Source organism: Macrobrachium nipponense, chromosome 11 (assembly GCF_015104395.2).
Source record: "Macrobrachium nipponense isolate FS-2020 chromosome 11, ASM1510439v2, whole genome shotgun sequence".
Taxonomy (NCBI): domain Eukaryota; kingdom Metazoa; phylum Arthropoda; class Malacostraca; order Decapoda; family Palaemonidae; genus Macrobrachium; species Macrobrachium nipponense.
The window spans coordinates 53,622,833-53,636,244 of record NC_061087.1 but is presented as its reverse complement, the minus strand read 5'-3'; the positions used below and the strand labels follow the sequence as shown (position 1 = coordinate 53,636,244).

At 33.7% G+C, this 13,412-nt stretch overlaps 1 protein-coding gene across 2 annotated transcripts in view; it reads right to left on the bottom strand.

Annotated features, from left to right (window-relative positions):
- The window catches only part of LOC135205932 (lymphocyte cytosolic protein 2-like), a 408,856-nt gene that overhangs the window by 323,133 nt on the left and 72,311 nt on the right, over positions 1-13,412 (bottom strand). The window lies entirely within an intron of this gene.

Sequence of the window (13,412 nt, the reverse complement as noted above, 5' to 3'; positions counted from 1 at the left end):
TGGGATCCAAAATATTTCTATTGATAATCCTGATTGGAGGAGTTGATGAATTTTTATTTGTATTTCCTGCACTACTTGGTTTACTGATTTATACTATCTTATGGCATCTATAGCACTACGCGAGTCACTGAAAATAACAGAGACACTTGCTTTTGCCTCAGATATCATATCAGGAGCCATATGTATGGCTGTGACTTCAGCAGTAAATATTGATGATATTAAAGGTAGGCTTCTTTTGATTAACATATTTTTTCGAATATGCAGATGCTCCTACTCCAACATTATTTTTGGATCCATCTGTATATACTATGAATTTGTTTCCTTTTCTTCTAATGTGCTCCAAAGCATGTTGGTGGTACATTTCTGTACTTGCCATTTGCTTTTTAAGCAGGTAAGACAGGGAGGTACATATCTTAATTCGTTTTAAAATTCATGGTGGTGGCAATTCCATTGGTGGGTGAAAAATTGGATGTATGTTATGCAGGTTCATTATGCATTTAGTTCTTATTGGGAAAGAGCTAGTACTATTAACTTCTGTTACTGGATTATAATTCTGAAAGCAGTCAGCTGCAGGAGACATTCCCGCTTGCAGTGAAAGACGTCTTCGTATTGCTATCAAATTACGGTGATGTTTCAAGGGCAACACACCTGCCTCGACCAGAAGCGAGCTTGTTGGGGACGATCGGAATGCTCCTGTGCACAATCGCATGCCTTCATGGTGCACTGCATCGAGAGTTTTTAATGCAGATTCTGAGGCGGATGAATATATTGGACAGCAGTAATCTATTACGGGTAAGACTGTAGCCTATATATCATTAATAAAATATCTTGCTTTGCTCCCCAATTAGTGTGTGATAACGTTTTCAAAATAGCAAGGGCTTTGATGCCCTTGGCTTTAGTGAATTTGATGTGCTCTTTTCAATTTAAATGTTGATCAAATATCACTCCTAGATATTTAATTTTTGTACAAAATTGTATTTCAGTGCTATAAAGGTGAAGTTTGATCGTTTGGTTCTTCAGCCATCTTTTGTCTTTGTAGAAGATGATTGCTTTTGTTTTATTGTTTGAAAATTTAAATCCAACTGAATTTGTCCAACTACATATATTTGAAATGGCAGCACTGAGAACTCTCTGAGCATGTCTCAAATTACTACTCGTATAGTGAATAACAAAGTCATATAAACTGTATTTTACACCACTTGGTAAATTTATAGTAATGCCATTGTTTCCTTTTTATACACCAATTGGTAAATTTATAGCAATGTCATTGATTGCTAAAGCAAACAATGTACAGCTCAAGACACTACCTTTTTCTATATGAAAAAATATAGCTACTGTTATTTTTTTTTTTGTTCAAAGTCCCTTTTGATATCTTCTAAATGTGTTAAGGGATCTAGGGTTGATCTGCCAGCTATTGAACCCGATTGTGTTGGTGTTAAAATGGATTCTTTGGTTATTACATACGTTAATCGTTCATTAACAATTTTTTCTAAGCTTTTGCATAAGCAGCTTGTTAGGGATATCGGTCTATAATTGGATGGATTACTTGCATCCTTCCCTGGTTTATTTATTGGAATTATTATGGCATGCTTCCATTTATCAGGAAAGACACGTTTTAGCCAGATACTATTATAAAATTTTAATAAATATGATTTAGCTATAGGAGCTAATTTTTCTATCATTTCAAATGATATTTTATCATATCCTGGTGCGGAGGGATGACATGAGTTGATGGCATAATCTAGTTCATCCATGTTGAAAATATAATTATATTCCAGGTCTACAAAAGTTCCAAAATTGAGTATTATATTTTCTTTTGGTTTCCTGATATTTTGAAAATGTATATCTAGGCTAGAGTAAGCACTGATGTTTTCAAAATGCTTTCCAATTATATTTGATATTTCATAAGTATCATGGTATATTTTTTCCATTTAGATGTATTGCACTTCTTGGAGGTTTTATATGCTTTCCATTGATATTCCTTATCTTCTGCCAGATATCCCTCGTGGAAGTGTTTGAAGATATGTTTGAGACATATTCTTTCCATGATGCGATTTTTTCAGCTATTACCGTTTTTCTAAATTTGGCTGTATATTTGTTATATAGTGGTTTAATGTGGTTAATTGTTATGTTAGGTTATAACTATTTTGTTTAATATGTTAATATCATAGGGCATTTTGTTGAGTGATTTAAGGCGAGTTTTGAGTCTGTTAAGGTTGCGACCCAGTATATGTTTGATTTGACTTAAGGTTAAGGTTGGATTCCACCATGGGGGGGACAGGTGAAGGGGATTTTGTGGAATGTGATTTGGTTTTGGAATGCTTTCATCTGTAGCTTTTATTATGAAGTTTGAGAAGGATTCACATGTAGTATTGTGATCTTCGTTATGTGGGAATGGTGGTGTGTTTCGAGTGTATAAGAAATATTTATCCCAATCAGCTTTTTGGATATTATATCTTGTGGGTGGCTATATTTTGATATTACTTAAGTAGTTCAGAATGATTGGGAAATGGTCACTTGTGTATGAATCGTCTAGGACATTCCATTCAAATTTCTCGGCTACATCATTGGAACATAATGATCAATGTCAATTGAGGAAAAGGTTAAGTGTGTATTTGAAAAATATGTTGGAACTTCACTTTCATTGAGACAACACAGGTTGTATTTCAGTATAGTTTTTTCTATGTTGGTTCCGGATATGTCAGCGGGGTTATTAGTATCCCATAATGGATTATGTGCATTAAAATCTCCTACTATAAGTAGGGGTTAGTGTATACTTTTGCTAATAATTTCAGAAAAAATCACTAAAATTTGCATTGAAATTTGGTTGTTTATATAAATTACAAATAGTGATTTTACTTTTGCCAGGCATATACAGTTTAATAACTGTTATTTGATATGGCATAGATGGTATGTTGAAATGTTCATATGTTATGCTATTATGAACGTACATAGTTGTGCCTAATTTTCCACCGTCAGTTGGTGAATAACAGGCAATTTTATAGTGTTGGATATTTGTAGGGTTACTTCCTATATGTTGTAGACATATGCACATTAGGTTGTGGTCTCGTTAAGAGACCATTTATATTCCATTGAATAATTTTATATTCCATTATTGGGAGGAATTGGTGTTAAATTCTGTAAATTGATTGTGGATTTTACTTTGCCTCGTAGTTTATATCCATTTGGATTTATTTGTGGTTTTTTAATCGTTGTATTTGTATGTTGGTTATTAGATTCAGCAGTGGTTTGTTTTTCATAATTGAATATTAATAAGTCTATTTTTTATTTTATAACTTCCTTTTTGTATTTTAAGGATTCAGAACATAATTCGCTCTCATGTTGGTGTGTTAAAGGGCATTTCCTTAATTTAATAAAATTGTCTATACAATTTCGTACTGTGTCCTCTGACTTGGTGGTCAGTTGGTTATATATACTTACAAAGCAGTCATTACAACTAGAAAACAAAGCATGTTTGGTAATGTTAATTATTGGTTCAGAAGTATTTGATATAGCTTTTGAAATTTCTGGTTTTATAATTCTCTTGGTCTTTTTCTGCAGTGATAAGGACTGTCGGTTTGAGGGGTTATTTGTTTTGTTGTTGGTAATGGAATACTTGGGTCTTGTGGATGGTTGGGGGGGGGGGGGGGTAATAGTTATATTATGGTTTGGTTTAATGGTATGATTTTCATTACTATTATTTGGTGGGAATAGTAAAGTGATTAATTGTTTCTTTACTGTCCAGATGTTGGCTGTTTGATTGAGATTGAGGGTAAGTGTGTATTTCCACTTGTGATGAGATTAGTACAATATCTTTTTTAAAATGTTCTCCTGGTGAAGTTGGAGTTTCTTTGGATTGATTGTAATTTTCAATATTCACTTTTTTCCCTTAGGTGGGGTTCGTTCCAGTATTCTTTTTTTTTTTATGTCAGTTCGATTATTATTATCATTTAACTCCTCTTCCATTGGAAGTTCTTTTCCATGGATAACTGAATCATCTATGTTAGTAGTGGTATTGGTTGGTATAATATCACTTTTATTTTGGGTTTCAGTATTATTGGTATGAAATTTAGTTTCTACGTTTATATTATCTTGTTTGTTATCGTGCCTCTTGATGTCTTAATTTTTAGTCACATTTGAAAAGGTGGGGGTTTTGGATGGATTATTAACTCCTCTTACTTTTAGGCTCGAGTCTGGCTTCCATGACTGACATTCCTGTCCTATTTATTAACAACCGAAGTTGTGTGGGCTAGTCCACAATTAATACATTTTGGGTGATTACAGTTCCAATGAGTGGTATGGTTATCTGATGTGCAGACTGCACATATTGCCTTATTACGGGATTTTTTGTATGTGTGTCCATACCTTGAGCACTGTGTACATTGTAGTGGTTTTGGAACGAAAGGACAAACTTCTCTATTTTGTCCAAGGATTTTTTATTTTAAATGGTAGGTCTTGGCCTGTAAATTTTATTTTGGCAATGTTGATATTTTCATTTTTGTCTTTCCTACTGGAAATCGAGTATGTTTCTAGATCGTGAATATTGTTATATCTCAATTTTAAGAAGTCTAGCAGTAGTTGTTTTGAAGGAAGCTCCTACTTGCTATTGGGTAGGATGACTGTACCCTGTACATAATTCAATGTTTCGTGGCTTGTAATTGTTACTTTTATATTATTTATTTCTGTTATATTTAAAAAGGCAGTGGACTGCTTTTTATTGGTTACTTGGATAAGCCATTCATTGTCCTTGATGTGTCTACATTCCATGTCCTGTGTTGGATATATGTTAAGTATTTGTTTTCTAATATCGCTGCTGACATTTTGTTGTCAGCTTTGAGGACTAGAAATCTTGACCAGTTATCTGGTCCCAAGAGGTCATCAAAATGTATCAATGTGGGATTAAGTCGGTAATTTTTGTTTCTTTTTAGTCCTTGTTTTAGGTATGTTGCTTGTCTATTTTGACTTTTATATTTTTCTGTATTGTTGGGAGGATTATTTGTTTCTAATTCAGAATTATTGTTCATCATATATGGTTCTATAGTTACGATATTGGAGTTTACCAATTTATTTTAGTTTGTTTCTTTTTTATTTATGCACCCTATTTGGTTTTCTGGCTCTGCTGCTTTACTTGGAACAGGGTGTTCCTTTGTATCATTTATAGTACTTTCACTACTTGAGGCAGTACCAAGGAAATTCGGGAGTGACATGCCAATAGTCATCAACTGTGCCGGAGTTTTTCCATCATGGCCTATAGCCTATCTCCAAATACATTATCTTAAGTTTCTATTAAACTATTTTTAATTTTACATTTCTTGTATTTTCAGTCTGAGTGACAGAGTTAGATACAGCCATGGCTACTGACTCGGAGCAAATCACATGGATTGACCGAATCCGGGCTATAGCCTTCAGAGAGGCCAGGGATGCTGGCGCATCCTTCATTTCACATTCCTAGATAGCTGAATACATTAAAAGAGATGAATCCTTTGTTAAATGAAACTGAAACAAAAATCCATATGACTGTCATCGCGAAAAGAGTGAGAATCTTGGAAGGCCTGAAGTCCTTTCTCAGGAGTCAAAAGACATCGTAGCTGAGGCAGTGGGTAGACCAAGAAAGTCTTTATGTAAATTGGTGATTGAACTAGAAACAGAAAGGGGAGAGAAAGGAAGTTATAGTGCTGTATATCATGAGTTGAAAAAATCTGGTACCAAACCATTTCAGGTTATCAGCAAGCCCAACATTACTCAGCAACAGAGAGAAGACCGTGCATGGTTTTGTGGTTCATTTCTTAAAGATTGGGATGAAGCTGACTTTCTCCATGTTGCCGCATCAGATGAATTCTTCATTTACACAGTCAGGAAGCCAAATCATAAAAATGACCTTATTTGGGCTGCAAAGTAGGATAATACCAGCAATGACGTGCGTTTTCGCCAAGTTGTGAAATTTTGTGAATGTTTGAGAGTTTTTCTCTGTTTCACAGCCAAACAGTTAATGTGGATCATCAAAGAAAAAGGACAGTCAAGGAATGGTGACTACTTCAGAGAAACTGTGCTTACTGGTGGAGTATTTCCTTTCCTCAAAGATCCTGAAAATGTGTTATCTGTTGAAGAAGTCACAATTTTGCATGATAAGGCACCATGTTTCAAGGCTCTTAAGACACATGAGCCACTTTGAAACAGTGGTATAGATATCTTCTCAACAAGTGAATTTCCAGGTAGCTCCACTGACTTTAATGTGTGTGAAAACATTGGTAGTATCTTAAAGGATCGTGTTGAAGCGCACATAGTGAACTATGATGGTATACCAAGCCTCAACAACCTGCAAAGAGAGGTGACCAAAGTACTCAGGGAAATGGAGTTTGAGTCTAAAGCTTTTTTGCAATTTGCTGAGATCATACCCCTCAATAATGCAGGCTGTGGTACAGGCAGAATGGAGGCCACACAAAATATTATATATTCAGAAACTTAAATAAATACCTGTTTTGAATTACTTTTGCTTATCCATATCAATTGAGTTAATATATATATATAAAATGATTATTATATATATATATAGATATATAGATATATATATATATATATATATTGATCTATCGATTTATATATATAGAATATAAATATATATATATATATAATAGAGACAATATACATATATATATATCGATCGATATATATATATAGAGTATATATATATATATAACATATATCCATATAGTACATATAATATAGATGATCTCGATCTATATCTATCTATCTATATCATATATATAGATATATATATATGAGATATATCTATATATATATATATAGTATATATATCTATAGATATCTATATCGATATATATATCTAGATTATACTATATATATAGATATATAGATATATATATAGATATAAGATCTATATAGATTATATATATAGATAATATAGTATATATATAGATACATATCTATATTATAGATATATATATATATCTATATGAGAGTATATATAATACCCTATATTATATACCATATATATATATATATCCTATATAGATATATATTATAGATATATATATATATATATATGAGATATATATATATATAATATATAACATATATATATATATATATATCTATATATATATATATATATACATATATATATCATATAGGGATATATAGATATATATATATATATATGATCATATATAATATATATAGTATCTAGATATAGATATATATATAGATATATATATATATATATATATATATATATAGATAATATATATATATAGATATATATATATATATATATATACATATATATATATATATATATATATATAATATATCTATATATAAATTATTATATATATATATATAGATATATATATATATAATATATTATAATATAATATAGATATATACTATATATATATATATATATATATGTATATATATAGTAGGGCCCCCGTATTCGTGTTCTCTGGAATCGCGGATTTTTATCTGGACCATATATAACCATTATTTGCAGTGAATTCGCCTATTCGCGGGATTTTCCAATGATAAATAGTCACTAATTAGTGTATTTTGATGTTATTTTCATGCCTAAAAACATTTCATGATACCAAACCAAATTAAAACTAATTTTAAAATTTTTATGGAATATTGCATCAATAAACTGTATTAGTAAGTTTAATAACATAATAACTAATAATTCTCTCTCTCTCTCTTACAGCGATGTATGCTTTTTGTGTGATAAATCATTTACTAATTTTCTAATATTAACCCTTAAACGCCGAAGCGGTAAAAAAAAATTGTCTCCCGTGTGCCGGAGGTGTTTCGGAGTGAACGTGGAAGCGGAAAAAATATTTTTTTCAATGAAACACAGCTCGCTTAGTTTTCAAGATTAAGAGTTCATTTTTGGCTCCTTTTTTTTGTCATTGGCTGAAGTTTAGTATGCAACCATCAGAAATGAAAAAAATTATCATTATCATATATAAATAATGCGATATATGATAGCGCAAAAACGAAATTTCATATATAATTGTACGCTAAATTCTGATCATTTTGGTGTATAACATATTGTAAAACGATAAAAGCAACACAGAGAAAATATTATCACAAAATGATGCATGAATTCGTAACGCGCAGACGTAAAAAAATATTTTTTTCAAAAATTCACCATAAATCTAAATATTGTTATAGAGACTTCGAATTTGTTTCAAGATGAAGTTATATGATGGAATATTACGATACTGTAAGAGTTTTAGCTTACAATTGCAGTTTTAGACCATTTCGGACGAGTTAAAGTTGACCGAATGGCGAATTTTTATATATATTTTTTTTATATGCAATTATTTCGGAAATTAGAAAAGCTACAACCTTCAAATATTTTTCCTTTCATTCTACATGAAATTGCGCACATTTTCATATATAAAACTATGAAATGCCTAATATGAAACGGAGCACATTTTCCGAGAATGCGATGTACGCATTTCGGAGATTTATGGCGGAGAATCCGCCCACGGAGGGAAGGAAAGTTTTTTTCATAAATTCACCATAAATCTAAATATTGTGCTAGAGACTTCCAATTTGTTGCAAAATGAAGGTAAATGATTGAATATTACTAAAATATTAGAGTTTTAGCATACAATTGCATTTTTCGACCATTTCGGTAGAGTCAAAGTTGACCCAACGTGGTTTTTTTTCTATTTATCGTGATTTATATGCAAATATTTCGAAAATGAGAAAAGCTACAACCTTCAGTTATTTTTCGTTGTATTCTACATGAAATTGCGCTCATTTTCATATATAAAACTTTATGTAACGGCTAATTTAAAATGGTGCAAACATTACCACAATCACACGTATGATTTTTCGGAAGAGTTTACCGCGCGGACGTAAGGAAAAAGTTTTTTCCTAAATTCACCATAAATCGAAATTATTGTGCTAGAGACTTCCCAATTTTCTTGCAAAATTAAGGTAAATAGGTTTGGAATATTACCTAAAATATAAAAGCGTTTTAGCTAACAATTGCATTTTTCGACCATTTCGGTAGAGTCAAAGTTGACCGAAGGTTGAAATTTTGGCACTTATCGTTATTTATATGGAAATATTTCAAAACTGATAAAAGCTACAATCATGAGTATTTTTTTGTTGTATTCTAAATGAAATTGCGCACATTTTCATATACAATACTTCATGTAACGGATAATTTAAAACTGTGCAAAAATTATGTCAAAGTGACGGAAATAATTTTTGAGATGTGTCACTGATACTTTTTAGTGCGATAAGAAAGAAATTTGCACTTGCGCGCCTGCGTAATGATTGTAAACAAAACAACGCCTTGATCCGCGAACTCCCAGCATCCCCCAAGGCGCGTGATTCAAAAGTTTTCGGCTGGTAGGCCTATAAGTATTTTTCCGCGAATTTTTAAAAAAACTTTTTTGAGTCGACGTATGGTACGTCCATTCGGCATACGAGAGACATTTTGACTCGACGTTTAATACGTCCATTCGGCGTTTAAGGGTTAATATTAATGTAAAGAGCAATCACTTCATGAAAGAAAATAATACATCGAATTAGTAAGATTTTAGTTCATAAATTTTAAAAATTATGTAAGAATGAAGGAAATCCCCGTCTTCACGTATCTTTCTTTCGAACTCCAGGTCTCTCTCTCTCTCTCTCTCTCTCTCTCTCTCTCTCTCTCTCTCTCTCTCCTGAGATGAGAGATTTTTATGGTACACGTATGTATAATATGTTTATTAATATCTTCATATAATAGTAATATTGATAATAATAATAATAATAATAATAATAATAATAATAATAATAATAATAACCGTGATTACAAAAATCATATGTGAAAGTATATTACAAATACTACGAAAATCTCTCTCTCTCTCTCTCTCTCTCTCTCTCTCTCTCTCTCTCTCTCTCTCATAGATGTATGTTTTTTGGATGATAAATGATTTACTGATTTTCAAATATCAATATTAATGTAAACAGCAACAATAGCAATTCATTAAAGAAAATACTAAAGTGAATTAGCAAGATTTTAGTTTATAAATAAAAAATTATGTAAGAATGAAAGAAAATGCATTTTACCTGGCATCTTTCTCTTTGAACTCCACGTAGCAAGGTGAGTTGGCTGGGGTCCAACAACTGTTGCCCTCTCAATGATCACGTAAATTCTCTCTCTCTCTCTCTCTCTCTCTCTCTCTCTCTCTCTCTCTCTCTCTCTCTCTTTTACTGAGATGAGAATTGCTATGGTACATGTGTTTGTTTATTAATATTTTCGCATAATAATAATAATAGTAATATAACTAATTTCAAAATTCATATGTGATAGTATTTTATAGAAGTACAATAATCTATCCATTTCAGTCTTTTAAATAAGGATAACCCTTCCCCCCCCCCCTCTCTCTCTTTTGCCACACGAGATAGTATGTGTTAGTGGTAACTCTCGCCCTCTGTTTGGACTGGAAATGTATGTATAAGTGTATCTTTAAGGACATTAACACATTTTATGGTAAAATAATAATATACAGTACTAGTTTACAAATAATATTAAGTTTAATGAGATTAAACAGTAACAATAACATTTTCTCTCTCTCTCTCTCTCTCTCTCTCTCTCTTTCTTACTTACGTATGTCTATTTGTTTTGTAGTATAAATAAATTATTTACCTTATAACTAATTTTCAAATATTAATAAGATTAATTAAAAATAGCGATTACCAGTCTTTTTATCCACGTGGAGGAAGGTGGGCGGGGGAGTAAATAACAGTTTGATATACGTATTGGCAGAGGGGAAGGAGTCGGAGTTTAGGAGTTATTCTCTCTCTCTCTCTCTCTCTCTCTCTCTCTCTCTCTCTCTCTCTCTGAAATAATTCACAATTTCACTCTCGATGGTCAGATATATGATGTTGCCATTCACTGGTCTCTCTCTCTCTCCTCTCTCTCTCTCTCTCTCTCTCTGTTACTGGCTGTAGGTATATATTTTTAATGGTAAAATGTTTAAGATGACTTTGAAATTATAATAATAATATAATCTCAAAGATTAATACAGTAATAGTTTAGTAATTTTAGGTATATTTGAAGTAGGATGTTATTAAAGGTATACATTTGGTATCTGAACTTTCAAGATAGGCAGTTATAAGCATTTTTAGTCGTGGTGCTAACTATTCGTGGGTTTTAACTATTCATGGGGGTGTCTGGTACACATCCCCCACAAATACGGGGGGAATACTGTATATATATAAATATATATATACAGTAAAATTACTAATCCGTTCCAAGCCCTACAAAAACACCACAGTACATTTCAAATTAAAGCTAAATTGACCTATAAACAATGAAATACTACAACAATTTGGACCATTCAATATCTAACTTAATACATACTAGTAGTACTAATATGTATGTACCTGTAAATAAAGTGTATTAGTGTACATGGTATACAAGAAATACTGTACGTACATACGTACGTATGTAAGTCAAATGTTGAAGCTTACCCTTTCGAGTTGAGGCTAGATCCGAAGTGGCTACATGACAGGAGGACAAATGGCAGATACGTACACTTAACTTTACGAAACACATAAAAAAATGTCAGGAAAACATAAACTAAACTTTACAAACACATGAACAAAACTGTAACACTTAACTTTCCAATAAACTTAAAATTAATTTTTTATTTTTTTTTTTTATTTTTACTTTTTTTTGTTTTTATACTTTACGTTTTTTTTTTTCTTCACCACTTTCAACTATGTTTTTTCGTAGTATCACTTGGTTCTTCCTTTTTTGCTCACTCCTGTTTTTTCGTAGTATCACTTGGTTCTTCCTTTTTTGCTCACTCCTACTAAAGGCCTCTTTGAAAAATAACTATCCAAGGAAGATGGCTTCTGCCTGCTTTTGACAATGTTCCTGAAACGACTCAGGCAAACGCCATCGAACTGTGCATGCATACGACCTGTGTAAGGCTTTTCGGGGTGTCTTTTCTACGAATGATTGCACCTTATGAAAAGCAGCTAGAGCATCCTTAATTTCTGCCGTTGTCATAGCGTCCTGCTCGCCGCTGCTAGAGAACACTTCTTGAATGACGTTATGTTGCATGGCCTCAAACTCCTTCTGGTCATCCATCGTAAGCTCCTCTTGGTGCTCCTCAAGAAGGTCATTGATGTCGTCCTCGTCGACGACCAGCCCCATGGACTTGCCGAGTGCAACAATCTCGTCAAGATCTGGTTGTGAAACAGTTTCAGGATCGTCAACTGTTCCTGAACCTACAGCACCAGCTTCGCCCACATCGAATCCCTCACAGTCTCGGGCGGATACGGCATCAGGCCAGAGTTTCCTCCACGAAGAATTCAAGGTTCGCCTCGAAACCTCCTGCCAAGCTTGGTCGATGAGTTGGATGCATATCACAACATTGAAATGCTCCTTCCAAAATTCACGCAAGGTGAGGTTTGTGGCATCGGTGATGTCAAAACATCTCTTGAAAAGATGTTTCGTATACAGCTTCTTGAAGTTCAATATCACTTGCTGGTCCATGGGCTGGAGGAGAGGGGTGGTGTTAGGCGGAAGATAAAAAACCTTGATAAACGAATACTCCACTAGGATATCTTCCTCGAGGCCAGGAGGGTGAGCAGGGGCATTGTCCAACAACAGCAGACATTTCAGAGGGAGGCGCTTCTCTTCCAAGAATTTCTTCGCTGTCGGGCCGAAACACAGATTTACCCACTTGGTGAACAAAAGTCTCGTTACCCAGGCTTTCGCATTAGCCCTCCACATCACTGGAAGCTTCTCCTTAAGCACTTTGTGGGCCTTGAAGGCTCATGGAGTCTCCGAATGATACACAAGTAGGGGCTTCACCTTGCAATCCCCACTGGCGTTCGAACAAAGTGCGAGCGTAAGCTTATGTGCCGAGTAGCTTCTTCTCTTCCTGTGTGATGTATGTCCGCAAGGCATTTTTTTCCAAAAAAGGCCAGTCTCATCACAGTTGAAGACTTGCTGAGAACTGTAGCCTTCTTCGAGAGTCATCTTGTCGAACGCCTTAATAAAGGCTTCGGCCGCTTTCGTGTCTGAGCTGGCCGCCTCCCCATGCCACACCACCGAATGGATGCCAGTCCGTTTACGGAATTTCTCGAACCACCCATGAGAAGCCTTGAACTCTGGGGTTGGCGTCGATGTCCCTTCTCCTCCGTCATCTTCGGCCTCGGCAATCAAATCGACGAAAATAGCGCTGGCCTTGTGGCAGATTGCCGTCTCCGTTATCGTATCGCCAGCGATTTCCTTGTCTTTTATCCAGACAAGAAGCAGCCTTTCCATTTCATCATGCACGTAGCTCCTCTTGCTAGACAAAATAGTCACGCCCTTGGAAGGTGTAGCTGCTTTGATGACATCCTTCTGCTTAAGGATGGTGCCTATTGTCAAC